A 6,000-nucleotide genomic window follows, 5' to 3' on the forward strand; every position below is an offset into this window, starting at 1 on the left:
TTACATTTTACCCACCTTATAAGAATTTTTCGTCCTTGAATATTGAAATCGATCTACTTCTAATAAAAGTACTGCTCATACTTACAAATGCGCGAAATTTAATTTATTTTCAAATAAGTTCGAAGCAACGTATGTTCAAACTAAGATTTAATTTAGAAGGAATTATATTTCTATTACCTAAATTTCATTTCAAAACGTTATCTACAATTTATCTTGTACCCACTTGAATCGAGTTTGAATTTTTAAGCTTATTAGGAGAAAATTTTATTTTAATCAATAATAAGTATGGTTCACTTGGAAAGCCACTTAGAGTTATTATTAAATGTTTTCACAGGTACAACTTTAGGAAAATACAATAACAAATGACAATGCATATATGCCATAGAACCGATTTCATAAAATTATTCCTGGACAAATTTGGTAAACATTGAGCTAAATATTACTCTTACACCACGTTTGGTTGGAAGAATTGGATTCTAAGGAATGCAATTATGGGGTAATCCAATTCTTGAAATTGAATTCAAATCCAAAAAATAAGCGTTTGGTTGAGTAATTCAATTACTTTTGTTTTTACCCTGGAATCCAATTCCGTTGCACTATTAAACCAATGCAATGGAAATCTATGATTTTGGAGGGAATTGGATTCCTAAGGCCTATTCATATGCACATGTCAAGCTCCTCATTTTGCCACTTTAGCACCCACTATGGGTATGGAAAAGTGGCAAACAAATGTGTCTAAGTGTCAAATATACCACTTATGCGTACGCGATAAAGTGTCTACCGAGCGATAAAATGTCCATCGCTATATGGTCAAATGATCGCTCGTTGGTCTTTTTAGATCCAGCGATAGTCACGCTGTCACTCATGGATCAAATTTTCAGCTTCTTCCCAATTATGACCTTCCCTTATCTATGTCTCCCAGTCATCTCGAGAAATCTCTTCACTTGGATAGGGGTTGATGGCTATCACTGTTCGTCTCTGCAACTGAAGAAGTAGTCTTTCACCGTAACACCAAACACCATTTTCAGAAATAGAGTTGTATAACACGATCCTTTTAAGGCTTAGCTCTAGCATTCTCTGAGCTTGTCCTTCTTCGAATTCAGGGCTTGCTTCATACGACGTGGTTGAGTCCTCTGGAAAATGCCAGTAAGTTGACCATTCTGAATATGTTCTTGCCAATTTGCGGAACCGTACTTCAATATGACAGGAAAAACATTTGTGAGATTGACAAAAGAAGGTTCACAAACACGAAAATATGTATACCTCCAATATTGAAAATAATAACATTGTTAGTTAGTACATTTTCCATGACAAAATAATAAATAAATAGTGTGAAAAATATTAGTTCTTACCTCCATCACTCTCTAAAAAGCATTAAAGCTATCTTTGGCACATGCCGAGCAATTATCTAGGGATATGTAAATTTTTGATAAAATTGGAGACCCCCAATCTTATCTTGGTGCTTGCTCTAAATCTTCTAATGCTTCGAGAAATCCAATTACCGTTACTGAGCTAGCATTTGGAAATAAACATTGGCCTATTTTCCACAACACAAACAGACGTTCGAGCTCCGCATAATGGTCAGGGAACAAATATGGTTTCTTATCTAACCTGAACTCATTCATTTTCCTAGCATAATGTTGTAAATAACTTTTCAACCCAGCCACTTTCCATACACTTTTATTAGTCTATATGCATGATTTTCTTCTAGATCATTTGAGTATAAAGGAAGTCTTTGTTTCCGGTTAGAGCACTGCTCGGTCGAACTCACAAGCGTTGCTATCTCAAGCTTGTTTGTCAAGTTTAGTTGTCAAAACTATAAGTCTTGATTTCTAGTCTACTTATAGCCACGTCTCGGATTAGGATAAAATGTGTAGTTGAGATTTATACTTCACGACGTTCATCGATTGAAGATGAAGAACTACTAAGGGGAGCTTGTGGAACTTCATCAACAAAAGGTATGTGGAGACTTTAACTCATGTATCACTCATAAGTCTATTCTATTTTGTTTTATCTCCTATTGCGACAAATTCGTATAGTTATATACACTTCACATTATACACATTTGATATTTCGAGCTAAGTTTAACTCGCTTATATATTTATCGAAATATGTGTTGGAAAGATTTTTGCTTTAACTACGTTCATCGTTATTCTTGAAGAAAATCAAAATATGATCATGTGAAAATCACCTGGTAACATCTTACATGATTTGTGTGAGACGACCATTTGATGTAGACTCAGAATGTTTGGTATTGATCATTCGACCACTTGAAAATTGCTTATAAGCTAATAGTTTGTGTGAGACAATTATTGTCGTCTTTTAAGAATGTTTCAATGATTGAAATGGGAGTTTAGAACAATTAACAATTGTCTGGATATAACACAGTATGCATACCTGTATGCAAATTGTTGTAAGAATGATTCAGGTCCGGGAACCAAGTATGCATACCCGTACGTGAACTGTTTTAACTGTCAAAGTCCGGGAACTAAGTTTGCATACCCATTTTCAAACTTATTCACCTGAGTTCGGTCCGGAACGACAGTATGCGCACCCGTATGCGAACTGTCGGACATGACCAAAGTCCGGAACTTAAGTTTGCGTACCTGTTTGCAAACTTAGGAGGTTAATTTCTAAAATCGGCTAAGTATGTTTTCATACTCATGAACAAATAATTTATAAATTAAGGAATGCAATCTTTGCAAAACGTGGCTAAAATGTTCATGAACTGATTCTTTTGAATCAATCCGATTTTGCTTCAGTTGTGTCTTGTATACTTCTATGAGAATATAAAAAATTGAACAACTCTATGGGTAACACAATTAGATCTATTTTATTATCATTTGATCTATAAGTGTTAAGATGAACATGGTTAATACAAAAGTGTTCATATGGCTAACTTCAACTAACTGTTATTGAGCCAACTCAATATACACGTTTAGGTACGGTTACCCGTATATAAACGAAGGTATATTTCATTTGTGTGTAACAAGCTAAGACCATCTAATGGTGGAAAGATATTAGGTTGAATCTTAAATCAGGTTTCATCAAATAGTGAATATTGATTGCTTTGTTCCAAAGTTATCAAACCCTGTTTCGAAGACTATATAAGGGAGAACTCTAACAACTGGGAAACCTAATCTCCACACCTCCTGTGTGATACTAGTTGCGACTAGATTCGATTATCTTTTAACCTAGGTTTTTCCAAAAACCATTATAGGTTAACGACTTAAAGACTTCATTGGGATTCTGAAGCCAGACCCAACTATTTTCTATGTAGTTTCTTGTTCTAATCTTACTTGTTCTATCGTATTGAAAACTATATTCTCTAAGATTTGCTCGAGATTTATCTCCGATAGGTAAGATATAAAAAGTAATCACAAAGATCCTCGTCTCATTCTTTGTTATTCCGCAATAACTTTTTCTACTACCATATAGTTAAGTTATTGTGAGGTGATTGATATTTCTAGGCTGTTCTTCGGGAATATAAGACCAGATTATCAATTGGTTCATGTTCACCTTGATTTATCAAAAGACGAAACAAACTTCGTAAGTATTTCTGTGGGAGAAAGATTTATCTATCAGAATAGACTTTTCTGTGTGAGACAGATTTGTTTAGCAAGTCTTCGACTTTGGGTCGTAGCAACTCTTAGTTGTGGGCGAGATCAGCCAACGAAATCAAGTGCGTAGAGTCCTGCTGGGATTCAGAGGCGTAAAAAACGCGATTGTACCTTAATTAGTGTGAGATTGGTTAGTGCTCAACTACATTCCAGTCCGAAGTTAACTTGTAGAAGGCTAGAGTCTGCAGCGGCTTAATACAATATGGTTTTCAAATCTAGACTAGGTCTCGGGGATTTTCAGCATTTGCGGTTTCCTTGTTAACAAAACTTTTGGTGTCTGTATTATTTCTTTTCTACATTATATTTGTTTCTATAATTGAAATATCACAGGCTGTGCGTAGTTCAATCAATTGGTAAATCCAACCTTTGGTTGTTGATTGAAATTGATTGAAATTTGAACATTGGTGTTTGGTACCGTTCAAGTTGTTTCTCATAATAATCAGGCTTGCGGATTTCAATCTGTTTGATTTTCTAAGTACATTGAGAAATAAATATATAACTCTTGGATATATTTTCTTTGATTGAGTCTGATTGTCTAGTTGATTCTCTTGGAATTATATTGGAGTTAATCCGTACAGATTTCCTAAACGAAATATTGAGAGTGGTTGTTAGACCCCCGCTTTTTCAATTGGTATCAGAGCAGGAAAACACGTTTAAGACCTTGTAAGTCTGTGTTTGTAGCAATCTGACTCTATGAACAGAAGTGCTATCTCTAAAAACGTACCACCATTCTTCGATGGATCAAATTACCTATGGTGGAAAATTGCAATGCATGTCTTTCTCCAAGCACGTGATTTTCAATCATGGGTTTATTTTATTAATGGCTATAATCCTCCATTGGTTAAATTAGACGGTGTAACAGTTGCAAAGGATACTGGTAGGTATGAGCCTGACGAGATTCTTGCTGCAAAGAAAAATTCTGACGGCTTAAATGCTATCATACATGCCATTACCCCAGATCTTCTGCACCATATGACTACGTGCACTCGGTCTAAACATGCTTGGGATATCTTAGAAATCGTATTTGAAGGGAATACCTCTGAAAAGGAAGCTAAGCTTCAAAACCCAATTTCCAATTGGGAAAACCTTCGTATGGTTGATGAAGATTCATTTTATGAGTTTAATGACAAAGTGTCTGAAATTTTTAATGCATCTTTTGCGCTGGGTAAGACTATTCCTGAAAAGGACATTATGATGAAAATTCTCAGATCGTTTCCATCTAGATACGATTCTAAGAAACATGTCATCGTTGAAGGAAATAACCTTGATACACTTTCCAGAAATACTCTTGTTGGGAAGTAAGATCTTTGATCATGAGCATACATCCGAATCTGTGAAGGATATTGTTTTCAAAGCACAAAATAACACTAAATTGCTTGACAAATGTAAAAGTGTTGGCAACTCTGTTGTTGATCCTATTAAGACTGATTCATCAGATGAAGATCTTGACAAGTCAGTTTCACTGTTCACAAGAAAATTTGGAGATCTTCTTTTGAAGAGAAGTAAAAGGTTCATAAACCCAAGTCATCAGTAAAACCTCATGACCTTGCCCCTCCTAAAAATAGGGACATTGTCGATACTGATGATGAGGATATGCCACAGTGCTTCAAGTGTAAAGGTTTTGGTCATTTTGCTGATGAGTATCCAAATCGTAGAAAATACACTGGGAAAAAAGGTCTTGCTGCAACTCTTGATGAAATGTCTGATCACTATGATTCAAATGAAGATGAAAAGTCAAGTGTTGCTCTCCTTGGTGAAAATATCGATTTTGATAATTGTAGCAATACGTACATCAATCTTGATATTCTTCCGGGAGAAAATTCTGCAACCACTTTGGAGGATAAAATGGATTTTTCCCTATCTACTGAAAACTCTATCTCACATGTTTCAGGTACCTCAATTTGTTTAGCAGCATGCTCAGCTATGGTATCTGAAGCGTCCTCTACATTGACATGTTCTTATTGTAATCTTAAGGGTCATGAACTCTCTAAATGTTTCAAGTACAAACATAAAATAAGATATGTCATCAAACTTCAATGGAGAGCAAATCGATCAGCAAACAAGCTCAAAAACTTGTTCAGATGTCAATTCATCTGAGGTATGTAAACTCAATTCGTATCCGAATAAGTTAATTTCTAAAGAAAAAATTAGACCTCTACAGAAAAGAACAAGGTCTAAACATTATGTGAAAAAGGGTATTAAGAATTCCGTACAAGAAGTGTATGGTGGACAGATTATTGTTCACCCCAACACAGCGTAACTGTGTTGAAGGTGCATCTTGTTTCATGTGCCTGGTTTCAAAAAGACAAGAGATGAGCACAGATCAGGCTTTAGGAAAAGAAAAATCTTTTTTTTTTTTTTTTTGTGTGTGTGTGTTTTT

Source organism: Papaver somniferum, chromosome 7 (genome assembly GCF_003573695.1).
Source record: "Papaver somniferum cultivar HN1 chromosome 7, ASM357369v1, whole genome shotgun sequence".
Taxonomy (NCBI): Eukaryota; Viridiplantae; Streptophyta; class Magnoliopsida; order Ranunculales; family Papaveraceae; genus Papaver; species Papaver somniferum.